The following is a 20,254-nucleotide window of genomic DNA, read 5'->3' on the forward strand; positions in this document are numbered from 1 at the left end:
CTAAGAAGTGGTGAAGTCAGACGTGGTCTCTGCGTCCAAGGAGTTTACAGACAGGCAAATCCCCACAGCAGGGAGTGACAGGGCAGGAAAAGCAGCACATGCAAAGTTCGGGGATGGCACAAAGAAGGGAGGGATCTCTTCTGCTTGACAGGGTCAGCGAAGACTTCAGAGCAGCCTGAAAGGGGTACGAATTTTCTCAACATACAGGGGATGGGGTAGAAGGGCAGTGCAGGCCCCAGGACTGTCAAGAACAAAGGCATGGCTTATTCCGGGACTCTGAGCTGTTCAGCAGGCCTGGGGAGCGGGTGTTTGTCTTGGGGTGTGGCGCAACGAGACTGGAAGGGGCTGGTAGCGACGGGCTTTGGTTACCATGAGGAGGAGTCTGGACTCTCTGTTTAAACAAGGGAAGCCATTAGAGGATTTTAAGCAGACAGTACTTGACCAGATTTGGCTTCTAGAAAGCTGACTAATCTTCGCCTCTGCTCCGACTTCATATCCTATAATCCCTGTGGCCTGCTGGCCGATCCACAGGCACCTGAATTCCGCTTATCCAGAAACTTCCCTCAATACACGCTTCTGCTCTTGTATTCGTTATCCCAGTGAATGTCACCACCAGGCACCCAGTCACCCACGCTGGAAACCTGTGGGGTCGTCCCAGACAGCCTTCTCCCCCTCATCCTCAGAGCCCATCATTCAGTGAGCCCGGCTCCTCTGCCTTCCCAGTGTGCCCTGCTCTTCGCCTCGCCTCCTGCTGCCTCGGGGTTTCTGCATCCATTCTCTCCAGCCAAGGTTAGCAGAAGCCTCCTAGGGGGCCTTCCGGCCCCCAGGCACTCCCTCCCCCTAGTCCATCCCTGACACTGCTGCGGTCAGGATCTATGTGAAAGCAGCCCTGGCCACGCCCCCATCCCCCCTTCCCCCCCCCGCCCCCCCACCCCACCCCCCCACCAGTGGGTGTAAGCGCCTCCTTACCCTCCCCCATCCCCACGCAGAGGTCAAGTGTCAGTTGTTATTACTGACTTGCACTGTTAAGAGAGAGGGAAATATTTCTTGTGACTAGGTCTTTATCATAAATGGAGAAATAGGACTGCGTATTTCACCAATTGTGAGAGTACATATTTCTGGAGTGAAGAATATTTAGGTTTAATACGCAGATTGTCTCCCTGAAGGAAGAATACACCCATCCCACTTCCGGGTCCCCTGTGGGCACCTGCTCTTATAATGTGACCCCCTCCCCATCACTTATGAAGCTCTTCAATGAGCCCTCCCTCTCCAGCCCTGTCTTCTACTTTGATCCCCCAACTGGGAGCCATGGGCAGCTCTCTACTCACCCTCTGCCTGGCATGCAGCCACCACCCCCAAAGTCCACTCATTCTCTGCTCTAGAGGTTCTCAAACTGTGGTCCCTGGAGCAGCTTTGGTGCTCTATGGGCACCAGCTTGTTAGAAATTTCAAGTTAGAAATTCTAATTCTTGAGCCTCGCCCTAGATCTACTGAGTCAGAAACTGCACTTGCTTGACCAAGAGGGTCTACAGGCACAGTTAAATTAGAGAAGCTGCTTTAGAGAAGAGGCTCAGTTGGTATCTGCTAGGCTGTGCTGCCCCATGGCCTCACCCCAAGTATATATAATGGAACCTCGCTAGATGCACATTTAACTTCAATAAATTTTTTGAAGAAAAATCAAGAAACCCTCTTGTTTATTCTTAGTCCTTCCTCCTCTTAAAAATAGACCTTGTCCTTCATTGCCCAGGGAAAGGGAAGCCAGACAGAGCCAAAAAGCCAAGAGCAACAAAAGTTATCATCTTGGGAGCTTCTAAGGACTCAGGAGCTGACAATTCCAGAGATTTCTGAGGGTAATTCTGACTGCACTTGAGTCCCCTCTTACACAGTGGTTTTGAGCCACCACCCTGTAACCTGACCCTTGCACTAACCACTGGACTTGCTGAAATGCCTGCCTCCCTCATCAGTTAGCATCTCAAAGCCAGTAGTGGTGTTTCTAGGCCTGTCACAGGCAAGGTATTCAGCAAATTTGTTGAATGACTAAGTGACACCTCCTCACCTTTTCTCCTCTTTCTGAACCATCTTTTATCACCTTCTGGCCGGGACCCTCCCTCCCCTACTCAACCTTCTGGACTCAGCTTGGGCTCCATCTCCTCCAAGACACGTTCTTTGAGCCCCTGTGCAGGGAGACATGGCCTTCATCTGTGTCTCTCTGTCACCCTGAGCTTACTCAATCATGGCGTTGATCACATTCTCTTGTCTGTCCCTTCCACCTGACTGTAAACTCAATGGCCAGGCTGTTTCATTCACTTTGGGGTTCTAGATCAATTCTCAGTGAATGACAATCACAGAGACTAGAGTTAGGAGAGTGCTTCTTAATTTCCAGGGAACTCACCTAAAGTAACCTCAGCAGGCGTGGCAGGAGCGCCTGGACACCAGACTTGATTAGACAGGCAGATGGGTAGGGTCAAGGCAAGTGCATTGTATTTTGATGAGTATTTAGTTAGGGACTCTGAGAAACAGAAAGATTTGCCCTTGTCATCAAGGAGTTTATAGTCTCACTGGGGAGACCAACACACAGGAGAACAGTATAACCAAATGCCCCAAAGTGTGGTGAAAACGGTAGGTGCTACAGAAAGTCAGCAAGGAGAGAGCATGCACAGCTGGAGAATGGATTTGAACGGCCCCAATAAGAATGGTCAGAACCTGCCAGGCCTTCGGGGGTCTGCAGAGGCCTGTGGGATCTCAGTGCGGAGGGGACAAGCCATTCTGGATACTGGCCTACCACAGGCTTTGGGACTCATTTCTGCATGAGGTCTTGGGGGCTGCTCTGTCCCTGTGCTCCTGGGGTACAGAGTCTGGGCTGGTCAGGGGTGGTTCTGGGAGGTATAGGGTGGTCTTAGGTTGGCCCTGGGAATTCCTGAGCCACTTTAGGGATTTTTTTCCTGTTTACTGTGTATGAGTTTCAAGTGCTGATTATTGAAGAAAAGCAGAGGCACTGGTCCTAGTCTAAACTAATCCTCCAGTTTTTGACTGAAATCATTTGAGCTTCAAGGGTCTTCTAACCTGAGGGCAGCCTTCCTGTGGTTCCCTAGCCTCTCTAAATATTATATATAACCACATCACGTATATTATTACATAGTATATATGCAATTATATATAACACACTATATAAATATACATTAATATATATTTATATATAACGTAGTACATATTCATATATAGTATGTATAACTATATATGATACACTACATATGATATATACCAATCTACTTATATATAATGTATAGTATAGTTGGCTCTCAGTGTCCATGGGAGATTTGTTCCAGGACCACCGTGGACAGCAAACTCTGTGGATGCTCGAGTCCCTTATGTAAAATGGCATGGTATTTGCAAATAACCTATGCACATCCTCCTGTATACTTTAAGTCATCTCTAGAGTATTTATAATACCTAATACAATGTAAACACTATGTAAATAGCTGCTGGTTCATGGCAAATTCAAGTTTTACTTTTTGGAACTTTCTGGAATTTTTTTTTCAAATATTTTCCATCTATGGTTGGTTGAATTCATGACTATGGAACCCACGAATATGGAGGGCTGACTGTATAATATAGTTAGTGTTCTATCTATATATATGTGTGTGTATAGCTATATATTTTATAGTTATTTTATTTTATATCTATATAATTTAAAAACTCCTCCTGGTGCACAACAAGGTATTAGAACCAAAGTCCTCATCTGATGCATGTGCTTGGCTGGGACTGCCTGGCCTGCATTGCAATGGCACAGGCTGGGATATTGGGGTGTTTTGTGACCTCCCTGGGGTACAGCGTTGGCTATTTTCCTCCTTGGTAAGTATGAAAAATCTCCAGTCTCCCTTCCAGAACACAACGAAAGACCTTGCTATCAGGGCCCTAAGAGTCACCAAAAGCTACACAGGTACTGGAAAAATGCCCAAATCTTCTCAGCTTGGCCAGAAATTCCCAGCTCTGTCCGTGCCTGATGATGGAAGGGCATTTTCCACACCTTTGATTAGTCTGAATCTAGGGTCCCCAAAGAGCCAGCAGTGCCTGTAAGGAGAAAGCTGGAAAAGAATGGCTCCTCTCAGGGCCAAACCAGCAATTATGCTTTTTACCTCCTGTGGCGCTTTTGGGGCAGAGCTTTGTCTCCACTTGCGACTGGCTCTGGTTCTTTCAGGGGATGCTACCCTCTGGCCCAGCTGAGGTCCATTTTGGCTCAGGAGGACTCATCCAAGACACTTGGGGGTCTCTGCAAGGATTCTCAGTCACACTTGCTGGGGCGGGGGGCGGTCACGAAGAAACCAGCCTCCTAGTTCCCTTCTTCCTCATCATGGTGGGGAGGGCAGGATGCCCTTTTGATTTTCCTCTCCCAGATTTGGCCCTATAAATACAACTAAATTATGGCCAGCAGGTGGCACCCAGGTCCTGGGCAAAGACTCCTTTAAAAGTTTCTCCCATCCCCAAATCCCTCTCTCCCTAGCTCAGTTTAGAAAAAGAAGAGCCCCTAACTTTGACCTTGTCCCTCAAAGAGGAAGCCTGGTTTGGTCAAAACCTGGTGGTGTCAGGGCACGGGCTTGAGTGGAGTCCTTGTTCCTGACCCAGGTGTCCTCTGAGAACTGAACCAGCTAGAGTGGCCTAGGGCACTAGGCCCACTCTAAGATTCTGGACTCAACTAAACCAACCTCCCGCTTCCCCAAAGCCATAAGTTAAACTCATCAACGGGTCCAACTTCTGATGACTTACTGTATTGGGGGTTGACTCGGGCCTCGATTCAAATCAGAGCAGCTTCTGGGGGTGGAGGAGGCATATAAAGCATTGGCCCAAGCATCTAGCCCCAAGTGGACCAGTTGCCTCCAAGTCCAGCAGAGACCATGTCTGAGACAACTCTTAAAGTTGACTACACCTGTAACCAAGGGCTGCTTCTCCTCCCCTGAGAGAATGGTAGGCAACCACCCAGAGGAGGCAGGCTCTGTTCCAAGGGCTACAATAGCAGGGTCTTCCAACCCTGTCCCTGGGACACTTCCTTTCCTTTCTCTTAATGCTCAGCGGCCTAAATCAGAGCAAGTCATCCTGCACTAGAGCTGTGCAAAATCAAGTCGCTCTTCCTTCCCTGGTGCCATGGTGTGGGAGGAGCGAAGGGTCTGGGTGCAGATGGCCTGGGTTCATGCTCTGGCCTTGTCAGTGGTTGATCTGGAGTCTGAGCAAGTGGCTGCACCCAGAGCCTTCATCTCCTCATATTCGAAATTGAGATGATAACTAAGGCTTTTGGGAGACAAATGCTAAATCCGCAAGAGCAGCATTCATGGTGGGAACTTCAACCACCATGGCAGACCAGGAGACAAGCTATCGGAAGGGGGGCAGGCCTGGACGTACCCCTCCCGTGCACGTCCCCACTGAGGGGGAACGACCATCGCCTGCGGGGGGGCAGGTAGAGTCGAGTCTCAGGGACACGCAGAATGAGAGTCTGCACGAGAGAGGACAGAGGCACCAATGTTGAACCTTGTCAGGTTTGTTCTGGACATTGTTAGGTAGACTTGCTGGCGGAAAGGTTAGGGTATTAAATGAGCAGTCTGTCACAAAGGCATGGAAATAAAACGGGTGGATTGGCTGTGGTGGGGAGGGGCTCTGAGAGCAGAGGAGGGCTGGGCCTGGGGTTGAGGGAAAGTAGGCTGAATAGACTCCAGTTTCAGAGAAGGGGAGCACATGCCACTTGGCCAGATGACAGCTGTCAGCCACACGGGCTGAAGAAACATCATTTGAAAGGAAGATAAAGTGACATGGCTTGAATGTGCCCCCCAAGACCAGAACTGCTTTTGAAGCATGAAGGATCAGTAAGGAGACACCAGGCCCACTAGTGCCACAGACACAAACGTTCCTTTCCCCACACGTCCCAGCAGCCGCTGCAGCCCCCCTCTCTCTTTATGTTCAGGCCGCAGATGGGCCAGCAATCCCCTCCCCGGCGGTGTGCACAGAGCTGGACTGAGAGCCAGTCTGACTGGGGCATCCTCCCAACAGGTACCGAGTTCTGTTCTCAGATCCACCCCGAAGCCCTGCTCTGAGGAGTCCGGCAGCTATATCGCCATGTTCTATAGTTTCTCTTTTCCTTGCATCAGAGGAAGAGGTGGTTTTCAATCTCTTGCTGAGCATCCCGGGGCTTCATGCTCATCCATGTGCCGCATCTGGCTGTGTGTGGCCAGCAGGCGCAGCCAGCTTGCTACTCTCCTGCTCCTTGGGGTCAACAGATAGGGAATGTGGCCAGAAAACCACACCTTCTGAGCCCACCTGCCACCTGAAACCCCACAGTGCAGTTCAGCCTCTCCCATTCATTCATTCATTCGTTCATTCAGCAATATTTTATTGCGTCCGGGGCCCTGAGCCAGTACTAATTAAGGAAAGAAATGGGCACCAGAGCTCCAGCATAGCTGCCAGAGGGTCACAACCAAAAGCCACGCCTGCCCCTGCTCTCCCCCTGCTCAGAACCCTGATCGGAACTCTGTGGGGAGCTTTCCAGGGTGCTGGGAAGAACAGGAGTCAGACACATCAGTCATCCTCTACCTGTCACGAAGGTTGTTCAGCCCCCAAAGTGGAGAGAGGATTAACCTCTGGTTCCCACCGACGGGGTCCCTCATTAACCCCACAGCAATCCCATGCTCAAGAGAATCATTCTGATTCTTCAGGCTTGAAAAGTGAGGCTTGGATACTTCCAACTACTTGCTCAAAGTCTCACAGGCAGCTGGTGGCTGAGCCCATGGCCAAGCCACATGTTCTACATTAAGCCTCGCTTCCCCGCACTGCACAGCTCCAGGAGCCTGCTGCTGGTAGCCTTGTTTTGATGGCAGCTCCCATCGTGGAAGCTTGTTGACTTAAAAAGTAGGTGTTTGTGGAACTTAAAGATGTCCAGTAGAGAACCTTTGGAAAGAAAGGTTTAACCTTCTACCTGCCCACCGACACGGATCCTACTAAAAACGGATTCATTTTAGCAAGTGACGAGTTCTGTTTACTCCCCTCCCGGGTTTCCATGAACCCTCTGAGTTATGACCAGATAGAGCAATCTGGCCAGGACTCCCCAGAGGACTCCTTCCCCGGGACAGCAGCTACAAGGGGGCATGGCAGCATTACCCAGATCTGCCTCTTCAGAGTTTAGATCGTGTTCAGCAGGACACGTTCAGGACTCCAGTGACTGGGACCTCAGCGGGGTTCAGGATCTTAGGGAAGAGCGACATGACCTAAAAGTGTCGTGAGAAAAGAATCCTGGAGAAGCTCCAGTCCCTACCTGAACTTACACCGTCCAGATCCCTGTCCTAGACCTGCTGGAGTAGGCGTGCGCTGGTTCCCCACCAGCCGCGGAACTACTCCACCTGCCCCATCTCCACTTTTTAAATGCAGCTTTGTGGTCTGAGCCTCCCCGTGAGTCAGGGCTTTGGTCAGCCATGAGAAGAAGGTGATTGGCTGCGTCTGCCAGGGCTTTGTGACCCGCCGGCAGGGCTCTTCCGGTCTCTCAGAACCATTCATCCCTGCCTGCACATATTGCCCCCATGCAACCCCAGAATAATTAATCTGGATGTGTGACCCAGCAGGGCAAGGAGTAACAAATTTGCAGATTTTCCCAACAGGTGACTTCAGCCCCCCCCTGGGCCCGGGCAGGAAGGGGTAGCCCAGTGACAACGGGCATAGCCCCGTGTCAGGAGTGGGAAACGTTTTGGCAAGCTCCTCAGAGTTCTCTCTCCTCTGATCCCACAGCATCTGTTCCAGTTTTCCTGGCCGGTAGGATGCATCTACAAAGCAGAATATATGGGAAATCTGGAGTTGGGGAAGGATCGTGGTTAGAGGCCCAGCTTCAGGAAGCCCAGATGGCAGTCCCCAGGCAGAAGGGGCAGAAAAAGCACAGTTCTGTGTAGCCTGTCTCCCTCTCAGACTGGTGTTCTACAGTCTCGGAGGCCTGAAGCTGGATGTGTGTTGGGCGCCTGCTTCTCAAACAGGTGCCCCTGGATTCTCAGTGTCTGCCTCAGTCATGCTGGTAACGCTGACCGAGTACTTGCTGTGTGCCGGCCTCTGCTCAGCGCTTTGTATGCATGACTCACCTAGTCCTCGTAACAGCTCTATGAAATGCGGACTGTTTTGTCCCCTTTTTATAGATGAGGAGACTGAGGCCCAAAGTCAAGCAGCTAGGAGATGTTAGAGCGAGGATTTAAAGCCAAGTTGTCTGACTGGAGATCTGGTATTCTTCAAGGAGCCTGCTTGAGGCATGCCCAACACCCCCTGCAGGACCAAAAGACCTGGTGTTTCCCTCACAGCCGTTGGGCGCAGAGGGTAGAGACCTGGGAACTGCAGGGAGTTCTTCTAGGAACCAAAGAATTAGAGAAGACCAAGGGTCCCCGAATTATTTTCAAGACATATTTGTGGAAGGCAGAGTTCCACTGAAGGCTTAAAAACAAAAAGCCAAAATTAGATTTAGGCCAGTGACAAGGTTATTAAATATTAGAATGTGAGCTTTCAGAGTTACGCAGCCTTATTTATGATTTAATAAGGAATATAATGCCTAGCTCTAAGTACAGTCCTAGGTATCTGGGAAGGAGCTGGATGGTCTCGAGAAGCTCTTCCCGGCCACAGGATGTGGAGATTTGGTCTTGAGGACCATGCTGGAAGCCGCAGGCTGCAGAATGGCCAGCAGCTGCACCTCTCCTGATGAGAGCTATAACTGCCTTTCCTGTTACCAGTGACTGCACCGTGAACCTTATGGTCCTAGCATAGGAAACGGTTTAGCAAATCACCAGACTAGACCTCCTCAACTGTTCTTTCCCTTGACCCCAGACCTGGTAGCAGGAGTCAAGACCCTGCAGAGCAGGCTGGTCCCAAAGCCACGACCTCAGTCCGATCCTTGAATGGGGTTCCAGCTGATCTGGAGGATGACCTGCCACAACCCAGTCAGGAGCTGTTTCTTCTGACAGTCACCGTGTGCCAAAGACCATAGTGCTCTTTCTAATTTTGAGTCTTTTTCATTTTTATTTCTTTATTTATTTTTGGCTGCATTGGGTCTTCGTTGCTGCACGTGGGCTTTCTCTAGTTGCTGTGAGCAGGGGCTACTCTTCGTTGCGGTGCACGGGCTTCTCATTGCAGCGGCTTCTCTTGTTGCAGAGCACGGGCTCTAGGCACACGGGCTTCAGTAGTTGCGGCTCGCGGGCTCAGTAGTTGTGGCTTGCGGGCTCTAGAGCGCAGGCTCAGTAGTTGTGGTTCATGGGCTTAGTTGCTCTGCGGCATGTGGGATCTTCCCAGACCAGGGCTCGAACCCATGTCCCCTGCATTGGCAGGCAGATTCTCAACCACTGCGCCACCAGGGAAGTCCCGGTTTTTCTTCTTCATATTTCTCTTTCCAAGCTACTGAAACATTGCTCTAATGTCACTCAGCGAGTGTTTACTGACCACTACCATAATGTGCTAAGCACCCCACAAGGCACCATGCGGACATGGGATGATTTTAAGTCATGGGTCTTCTCCTTAAGGAGCCTTTGTTTGGTTGAAGAAATAAGAGTAATTCATAAAATAAGAGATTTCCTTGTTTTATAGTTCCAAGAGAATATATGAAGTACTGACTTGTGCAAGGGTATTTGGCTTTTAAGTGCTCCAGGAGAGTGTAAAGGATGAGTGGGGCCTCAGTAGTTAGATGGCTTCTGGGGGTAGGTGGCACCTAACTTAGGCCTTTATAGATGACAGGACAACAGAAAGCAGTGAAGAGAATATGGAAAATTTGGGACTTGGGAAACATGTTTATTATTACTTTTATTTGAAAAATGAGCACGAGACCAATGATTAAATCTTAGAGGAATGTTAGAGGATGCAATCAAGAGAGGAAATGAGAGGGACGTGGTGTCCCAGGAGCCAAGGGAGGGACCAATTTCAAGGAGGAGGTTACCTGCCCTGTTTAATGAAGTTACCAGGCCTTGGATAGAGAAATAGTCATTAGACTGTGCAAAAAGAAATGATGAAACTCTGAGTCGTTCTGTTGGAGTGTGAGGACAGAAGCTAGACCTGCAGACAATTCCAGAGTCCCGGATCATTTGCCCGAGAGGATGCTGAGGAGGGAAATCAGGGGTTCATCACCAAGGCCACTGGGTCCGCTGCAGCACTGCAGGTGGACTAGAGAGTGACGGCTTGCGAGGCGGAAAACACCTCGCTTCTTTCAGTAAAATCTGGAAAATTCATGTCCTATCCTTAAATTCTAGATCGTATCTGTCTAAGGAGGCTCATGAGTGCAACCTCATGGTCTTACTAAAGCTTTTTACAACATGGTGTCATGAACGAAAAGAAAGAATGGGAACAAATTTTAATATAATAAAGTCTTGACTAAGTTGAATGTTTGGAAAATGTTTTAAATATTAATATACTGTTGTTTAACTGTGGTTAATCAAATCCCCTTTTGGTCTTTAGTTTTGTTGAAAATTATTAAGGAAGGGTAGAATAAACAAAATTTGTTACTAAGGACTTTCCAGAGCCTCAGATTCACCTACTCATTGATCACCGTTTATGGAGTGTGTGTTCCAGGCACTGAGCCAGGCATGGGGCCTAAGGAAAGGAAAGGGACCCAGTCTGGCCCCTTGAGGAGTTCGCAGACTAGGGTGGGAGTTAGACACGTGAACATAATAACCAAAGGGCGACACATTACACAACCCCAGATGCAGGAAGGGCATGCTGCTGAGCAGCTCTGCTTCCTGGGTCAGGGACGGCTTCTAGAGGAAGCATAGTTTGAGTTGGGTCTTGAAGGAAAAGCTCATCAAGCAAATAAGAGTCAAAAGGATAGAGGAACAGACTGGGAGGAAGGAGAGGATTACAAATAGTTCACCCCAGAATGCATGTTGCGGGCAGAAGGAGATGTGGTTAAAGGTAGACAGAAGCTACAACCGAGAGCTCTGTAAGGCAGCTGGGAGTTATTCCATCCTGGGGGAAACTCAGCAAGGGATGTTTTCCCCCATGTATATATCTGTAACAATACAAAAATATTTGTAACACTACTATAGTTAAAATAGTAGCTGAGTGTAATTTCCAAATCAAAAATATAGAAAATGAAATTACAATGCTTAGAAACTGCATTAAATTTATAACTCTTGAGGCTTTAGTTTATATTATCTTTTCCGGTAAGAACTGAAGAGATTCCCAAGTGCTGCTTGCAGAAATCAGTGCCCCTCCAAATTTTCGTAAACTTTTTATTTTGAAATAATTTTAGACTCACAATTGCAAAATAGGACAAAGAATTCCCACATATCCTCATCCAGCTTCCCCAATAACATCTTACATGACAATTGTTAAGGCCAGGAGATTGACGTGGGTACGTTATTAACTAAGCTACAGACCTCATTTGGATTTCATCAGTTTTTACACTCACCCTTATTTTGTGTTGTTGTGGTCCAGTCTATGAACTTTTATCACATGTACAGATTCATGTAATCACCACTCTGCTAGGGCACAGACTCTTCTAGAACCTCAAAGAAACTCCTTCATGCTACCCCTTTATAGCCATGCCCTCCTCCTACTCTAATCCCTGGTAACCAAAGATATGTTTTCTATCACTATAATTTTGTAATTTTAAGAATGTTACAGAAATGGGATCATACAACAACCTTTTGAGATCGGCTTTTTTTTTCTTAGCATAATACCTTCGAGTTCCATCCAAGCTGTTGCACGGATTAATAGTTCTTTTTTATTGCTGCATAGTAGTCCAAACAATGGTACAAGTATGGATATGCCACGGTTTATCCATTCACCCACTGAAGGACATCTGGGTTGTTTCCAGTTTTGGGCAATTACAAAAAACCCTGTGAGAACCTTCCTCAATCTTCTCTTGCTTTGTCCATGACAGTCTGGCTCTGGCAGAGATCTCTCCATACTTTTCTGTCCTCTGGAACTACAAATCTGATTGGGTTTTGTAGGTGGGAGACCCAGGCATTAGGTTGGGGAGGGGGTTGAGAAAACACAGGTACACAAGCAACGCTTCCGACTGACTATTCCAAAAATTATGGGTTTGTCTCAGTTTAAACCTAAGTTTGTGCCCCTCCAGCCCAGGCTCCTGCTTCTTACAGGCATTTATACTGTAACCCAAGTGTGTGAATTTATCTTTCTAGGTGGCATAATTTCAGCAAGCATGCTTTAGAATCATGGTGGCCAGTTCAGGCAGCCTTCAAGCTGAACAAAATTGAGAGGCGCTTTAAAATGAAAGGGGAACAAAGTTTCAAACATCAAGCGTTTGCAGGATTACTGAGGCTGAATCCATTAAGGTGCAGAGTGACCTGTCTAAATTTCTTCCCAAACTTGCACAAAACCTTCTTAAATCAGAAGCTAAAGAAAGACTAAAATAAATAGTCAAAAGCATAATAGAGAAAGGACACATCATATCTTGAACAAGTCCTCGTAATAACCCTACCCAAGGTGTGGGGATACAGATTTACTCAGGACCTTGAGGCCATATATAGAATAGTCATTCCCTGACCAGAACCAAATACTCTTTTATCTCTAGTGCCTCCTGAGGTGGCATACTTTACAGTCATAGGTTCATGTTCTGCTTTCTTTCGTGTTCCTTTAGACCAAAATAGTCAACATGTGTTTGCCTCCTTCTGGGAAAATCAACAGTGTAACTGGACTGTTCTGCCCAAAAGATCTGAGGCTATTCCTCCTTTCACAAGTCCTCAACCACAACCTCAAGGACCTTAAATTTCCCTGTGATTCTTTATGTGGATGACCTTTTGTCGCATCCCAAAGATGAGGGAAGCTCTAAGACTGTTTCTAGCTATTATTTTCTTTCAGAAAGGGCATAAGTTGTTTTTGTTTTTGTTTTTGTGGCCGCTCCACGCGACATGCGGGATCTTGGTTCCCTGACCAGGGATCGAACCTGTGCCCCCTGCAGCAGAAGCACGGAGTCTTAACCACTGGACCGCCAGGGAAGTCCCAAAGGACATACGGTTTTTAAAGAGAAGTTACAGTTTTGTCAAAGTAAAGTTCATTACCCGGGCATGATTTATCCCAAGGAGGTAAATCCTTTACTTCTGATTATAGGCCGTTCAAAACTTTCCAACTTTTCTGAAATTATCACATTTATAACTTAATCAAGTCCTTGGTATACAAGTTCCTTCCCTGGGAATCTCAACATGAAGAGGCCTTTTGTGAGTTAAATCAGCCCTTCAGCAACCTCCCACTCTGGGCCCACCTAATTACCATAAATATGTCTGTCCGTGTGTGTGAGATCTGGATAAACTGTTGATGTTATGAGTCAGTTTCATGGGACTCATCAGACATCAAGTCTACTGCAGTCTCTCTTGACGGTGGCAAGCCCTACTTAGCTCTCTTAAGGGAATTAGTCCTAGCGGCTAAGCTAGTGGGGGCTTTTATCCACTTGGTTTTAAGGTGTCCTTTAAATTTGATGGTCCTTCATGCTGTACAATGTTTGTAGCTCACTGAAAATACACAACGTTTCTCAACAGGCAGGCTTACCCCCAGTGAAATCCTATTACTTTCTCTCCCACATATTTCTAGTCACTGGAGTAATACTTTGAATCCTGCTGCTCTACTTTTAGATGTCTTGTTCTCAATGAGGTCATTTTGGCCTGTTGGTTTCCACTCTAGGAAAAAGAGACTGTTGGATAATTCAAGAAGGAGAAAAACTGGGCCTTGATCTAAGAACCAAAAGCTTGGCCACTAATGGGGAATCAGGGTTGCTTTCTTTTCTTGTAACGCTGAAGGTTTTTCCAGATCTCACACGTACATAACATTCTCTTCCCTTCTCTCCCCTCACGGTGGTAGTAACTGACGGTAGCCTCAAACCACGCCTTCAAAGGAAAGATCGCAGAGAGCTCAGTTTCCTCAGGATACTGCTTCTCACACTCTGCGTGCAGCCTCTCTGGAGGTCAGGGTAAGGTCGTGAAGGGACCGCTTAAATAGAATCCTTAGCGTTTCCTTCCTGGAATCACAATTCTGGTGTTTTCTTTTTCTTATCTTTTCATTTTTCCTCTGAATAGTTTTTTTTTCTTAAACATCTTTATTGGAGTATAATTGCTTTACAATGGTATGTTAGTTTCTGCTTTATAACAAAGTGAATCAGCTATACGTATACATATATCCCCATATCTCCTCCCTCTTCCCTCTCGCTCCCACCCTCCCTATCCCACCCCTCTAGGTGGTCACAAAGCACTGGGCTGATCTCCCTGTGCTATGCGGCTGCTTCCCACTAGCTATCTATCTTACATTTGGTAGTGTATATATGTCCATGCCACTCTCTCACTTCGTCCCAGCTTACCGTTCCCCCTCCCCGTGTCCTCAAGTCCATTCTCTACATCTGTGTCTTTATTCCTGTCCTGCCCCTAGGTTCTTCAGAACCTTTTTTTTTTTTTTAGATTCCATATATATGTGTTAGCATACGGTATTTGTTTTTCTCTTTCTGACTTACTTCACTCTGTATGACAGACTCGAGGTCCATCCACCTCACTACAAATAACTCAATTTTGTTTCTTTTTATGGCTGAGTAATATGCCATTGTATATATGTGCCACATCTTCTTTATCCATTCATCTGTCGATGGACACTTAGGTTGCTTCCATGTCCTGGCTATTGTAAATAGAGCTGCAGTGAACATTGCGGTACATGACTCTTTGAATTATGGTTTTCTCAGGGTATATGCCCAGTAGTGGGATTGCTGGGTTGTATGGTAGTTCTATTTTTAGTTTTTCAAGGAACCTCCATACTGTTCTCCATAGTGGCTGTGTCAATTTACATTCCCACCAACAGTGCAAGAGGGTTCCCTTTTCTCCACACCCTCTCCAACATTTATTGTTTGTAGATTTTTTGATGATGGCCATTCTGACCGGTGTGAGGTGATACCTCATTGTAGTTTTGATTTGCATTTCTCTAACGATTAGTGACGTTGAGCATTCTTCATGTGTTTGTTGGCAATCTGTATATCTTCTTTGGAGAAATGTCTATTTAGGTCTTCTGCCCATTTTTGGATTGGGTTGTTTGTTTTTTTGATATTGAGCTGCATGAGCTGCTTGTATATTTCGGAGATTAATCCTTTGTCAGTTGCTTCATTTGCAAATATTTTCTCCCATTCTGAGGGTTATCTTTTCGTCTTGTTTATGGTTTCCTTTGCTGCGCAAAAGCTTTTAAGTTTCATTAGGTCCCATTTGTTTATTTTTGTTGTTATTTCCGTTTCTCTGGGAGGTGGGTCAGAAAGGATCTTGCTGCGACTTCTGTCATAGAGTGTCCTGCCTGTGTTTTCCTCTTCTTTTTCTTATTTTGGATGGTGGTGGTGTGGTGCTAGGGCCTGGCCTCTGCTCCTGCACTGAGCACAGACTCACTTGGGTTCATCAGTCACTCATTTGTTCACACACGAATCTATGCCTCCACATGTGAGTATTTAAGCACCTACTGTGTGCACAGACATGACTTGGCCAGAGGAATCCTCTCACCCCTAGATGACTCCTCATTTGAGGAGAAGGACTGTGCACAGTGGCTAACTGCTGACTAGTTAATAATTATTTCAAAGGGATGTGCAGGGATAATTTACTTTTCTGGCCGCCTCCCCAGGAAACTGCAGCATGTCCTCAAAGCAGCTTAATAGGATTAAAATACCTCCCAAGAATCTACCAATACGGTCTTCTCGGCCTTCCCTCTGTTACAGAGTGAAGTAGGCCTGTAAGGCTACCTTACCTGAGGCACATCCGGATGCGGGGGTGGGGGGAGCCTTGTTTCAAGAGGCCAGCTCCCAGAAGCACCTCAGTCCCAGACAGGCCAGCAGGGCCTTGCCTTAGGACTAAGACGGGACAAATGGTGATGACTCCACAGTGGCAGAAAAAGGACTTTCAAAATAAAGGTAGATGAGTGACGTACATGCTCACCAGAAACATCACGAGTCCTCTGCAGCGCCCGCCAGGACGAGGACTCGCACCTGCCACCTGGAAGCACAGGACGCCCTGCAGACCTGCACCTCCGGGCAGGGATGGGGAAGGGTGGGGGCTGGCTGAGGTTCTCAGTGTCCCTCTTCAGGGCACTTCGGTCTGGTCAAGGCTAGTACTAAGTTAAATCCGCATAATGGTCATAGGATAATAGCTTAATGACAAACAAACAAAAACCTGTTCTTGAGGGTGCAGGGAATTGTACTCTTTTAAACATTGCTGGTGAGAGTGTAATTCGGTACAATCTTTTTGAAGGGCAATTTGGCCAAAAAATATATTAAAAGCCTTTACATTTTTACATATTTTTGGACCTTAATTCTACTTATAGAATTAAGGAATTTTCTACTGTAGCAAAAATTATGGCTATATATAAAGCTTTAATACATAGAAGCATATTTATAATAATGAAAAACTGGAAACAAGTGAAATGATCAACAACAATGAACTGTTAAACAAATCATGGTACATCTAGACTATGCAGCTGCTTAAGAAAACAATGTTGTAGAAGAATGTGTAGTGCCTCTCTGGCACCGTGGGCTGGCTGACTCAGCACCCACTCCCAACAGCATTCTCCTCCACCTTTCTCCACTAGAGAGGTCAGAAAAACGAAATACTTGCTTCCCAGCCTCTCTTTCAACTAAGAGCCACCTGGAGACATGAGGTAACACCCAACAAGCTAAGGAGCTGGAGTGTCCTTGATGACGTCCTTGAGCTGTTCTCCCTGCCTGTATCTCCTACTTCCAGACTCCTGGCATGTGAGGAAAATACCCCTATAATTTGTTTAAGCCACTGTTGGTTTGGGTTAGGGTTTGCTGTTACTTGTACCAAAACATAATCCCAACTGAAAGACACGGAAAGATGTTTACAATACATTAAATTGGGGGAAACTGTTACAGAGCAGAAATATACCCACAGGCATAGAAGAATAATGTGAGGGTATATTCTTAAATAATAATTTTGGTTCTGTCCGATAGTGGGGTTACAGGGGATTTTGATTTTCTTCTTTGGAGTTATCTGGATTTTCTAAATTTTTTACAGTGAATATGTATAACTTTTATGACAAGAAAGAAACTCAATAAAATATAGTTTTTTAAAAAAGCAGGGAGATACGGGGATATATGTATATGTATAGCTGATTCACTTTGTTATAAAGCAGAAAATAACACACCATTGTAAAGCAATTATACTCCAATAAAGATATTAAATAGGGCTTCCCTCGTGGCGCAGTGGTTGAGAGTCCGTCTGCCGATGCAGGGGACGTAGGTTCGTGCCCCGGCCCTGGTCCGGGAAGATCCCACATGCCGTGGAGCGGCTGGGCCCGTGAGCCATGGCCGCTGGGCCTGCGCGTCCGGATCCGCAACGGGAGAGGCCACAACAGTGAGAGGCCCACGTACCGCAAAAAAAAAAAAAAAAAAGGTGTTTGGATCTAATCCTACCTCTCCCATTATGGCCAAGTTGTCAAGTCATTGATTTTTCTCATCCATCTCATCCCTTCCATTATCACTGACATCCTCCTTGTCCAAATTGGCACTTTGTGACTTGATGGTATTCCTGACTGTAGTCTCCATTAAACTTTCTTACCTCTCACTGCAGGACAAACTTTCTAAAAACACCGCTTTGAATCCTTGCCTCCCCCCTACACCAAACCTCCAGTGGCCCTTTACACCTATATAGAGTCTATAGGATAGAGACTAAACTTCTTGTGCTGGTGTTCACAATTTCACTCCACTCCTTCCCTCCTGTTCTTTTCTTTGCCTTCTCCATTCCTTAGACCCTCAGCCTCAGATTGGTGCTCTCCTGCCATCACTCTTCCTAATACTGAAGCCCTGCCAGCCCTGACTCATACCTGGATGCCTTCCTCCTTTTAAGATGAGGGTCATGTTCCACCACTTCCGCAACCACTGGCTGATAGAATCAGGAAACCAGATTGCTGTGATGGCCTACGGCAAGGGGCTAAACCACTCCAAAGAAATACACATGAGGTTCTACATTTGGATCTTGAAAACCAAATGGCAGGAAGCAATGTGGCAGGGGACCTAAGGATCTGCAAACACTTACGGGGTTTGAACTGATGAGAGCTCCGTGTGAGTTGCCACTGTGATGGGGCTGACAAAAGGCGACAGTGGCAGAGGCTGGGGAAGAGGACGCCACTGACTGAGCCCGTCATGGCCCTGACCCTGCTGTGCATTTTATTTACCTCACTTACTCCTCACAACATGGGGAGTATGACTGGGCTAAGGGTATCATCAGCTCCATTTTCTGGGCTTCATACCCACTACTTTGCAGACTACCATTAAAGCAACCCCAGATCCAATGTCTTCCCTTGCCCTCCATCACGGTTCCCACGACGGGCACCTGTCTGCCTCTCCAGCCTCCCTTCGCACCATCATGTCCCCTTCCCACTCTACGTTCCAGCTCTAAGACACCATACCAGGCTGAGTCAGACTTTGGCGCTTTTTGCTCATACTTTTCTTCTGTTGGAAATGCCTTCCCTTCCTTGCCACTGATTTTCACCTGGAAAATGTCAGCCTAACCTCCAGATTCATCTCGAGTGTCAATTCCCTGATTCTCACCCCCTTCCGCTGGGCTGAGTTAGGTTGGCCTTCTAGGTGTTTCTGTAATACGTGTAGGTGTACTTCTAACATAGACAGTACTTATCATATCTTTTTCTTCCACTTCACCATGAACTTCTTGAGGACTGGGATTAAGTCTCTGCATCCCTAGTATGGTGCCCAGCACATGGTATGTTCTCAGATATTAGTAGATCTAAACTGAGACTCAGAGAGCTTAAGTAACTTGCCTGATGTAACATAGCTGGTAGGAACAGAACTGGTTTGAAGCCAGATATCTAATTATAAGGTCCTTCTTCCAGGATGAAAAAAGTATTGCTCCCCTCTGGGCTTGTCAGACCACACCTGGAATACTGAATTCAGTTCTGGGAAGCAAACTTTTAGAATAACATTCACGAGCAGGGGTATGTTTGAAAGAGAGTGACCATGATAGTGGATGCAGTGAATATACTCAAATCCAGGTCATGTGAGGATCTGATGGAGAAACTGGGGGTTTAGTTTAGAGATGGAAGAAAAACTCAGGCTGATCCAAAAACTATCTGTAATGACTTGAAGAGCTACCCGGGGAAGACTGAGAATTAGACTTCTCTGTGGCCACAAGGGATGTAATTGTGACCAAAGTGCTGGAGGTACAAAAAGACTGATTTTGACCAACTGAAGAAAAATTTTTCCAGCGGAGCTAAAGGCAGCATGGCTACCCCAGAAAGGGGTAAGGTCCCATCATGGCAAGTTTTGAAGCTGGATGACACCCTTTGGGGACGTCTAGCAAGGTCAAGAACCAGAGTGAAGGCTGGACTAGGTGAGCTTTTATTTTTAGGTGACCTCTTAAGGTCCCTTCCAATAGATGCTGATTGTATTACTCTGTCTTCTCTGACGACTCTAGCCTTTGGCAATTCCTTATCCCTCTATATTTAATGAATTTTATGAGTTTACGTAATTCATTTGGTGATTAAGTATATATGTGGCCTGCCAAACAACATTTAAGGTACCAATCTATCCTTTATATTGTCATTTAATTTTTCCCCAATATTTTCCCAAACATATGTGCCTTGAAGTCAGGGATCGCATATCATGTACTATGCATTTTGGTCCCACATATCTATTGTTCACAGTAGAATAAAAATGTTTTAAATGCTCACTTCACAACTTTAATTTGCCTGCTAGTGGGCTTGTCTTTTCCCTCCTGAAAATTCACTGGAAAGTAAGAGCTAATTCTTCACTAGATATTTTTTTTCCAGGTATTTTCTGTTCCTCGGGTGAAGAGCTTAAAAAGGAAACATTATAGGTGGTGGTCTCTGCTAGTTAAGGAAACCTCAGTCTCCTAATGTCTCATCTATTTCTCATGGCTGCTCAAGGACCCCAGAGGCAAGAGCTCCACTTTTTGGACCCACCAGCTTCCAAGAAGACCAAACACTCTGATAAGGATAACAGAAGGAATAGACACGATGGACAGGCATGAATGGGCCAAGCAGACTCAAGATACAATACTCCCATCTGCTGTCTTCCCATTGTCCTCTATGGCCCAAACATTGGTGGTCTCCAAACAGGGAAGGCTCAGCAGTGTCTCCCAGAGAGAGATTTTCCAACACACGCACACACACACACACGCACGCGCACACACACACACACACACACACACACACACACACCCCTCTCTAGAAAGAGGCTCAGGTATGTGGAAAAGCTCGCCAAGTGATTCTTATTTGACCTCCAACCTGTTTGAGAACCACGT

At 46.6% G+C, this 20,254-nt stretch overlaps 1 protein-coding gene across 2 annotated transcripts in view; it reads right to left on the reverse strand.

Moving 5' to 3' along the window:
* The window catches only part of MAPRE3 (microtubule associated protein RP/EB family member 3), a 47,916-nt gene that overhangs the window by 5,219 nt on the left and 22,443 nt on the right, over window positions 1-20,254 (reverse strand). The gene's annotated exons all lie outside the window — the stretch shown is intronic.

Source organism: Delphinus delphis, chromosome 12 (genome assembly GCF_949987515.2).
Source record: "Delphinus delphis chromosome 12, mDelDel1.2, whole genome shotgun sequence".
In the NCBI taxonomy this organism is placed as follows: domain Eukaryota; kingdom Metazoa; phylum Chordata; class Mammalia; order Artiodactyla; family Delphinidae; genus Delphinus; species Delphinus delphis.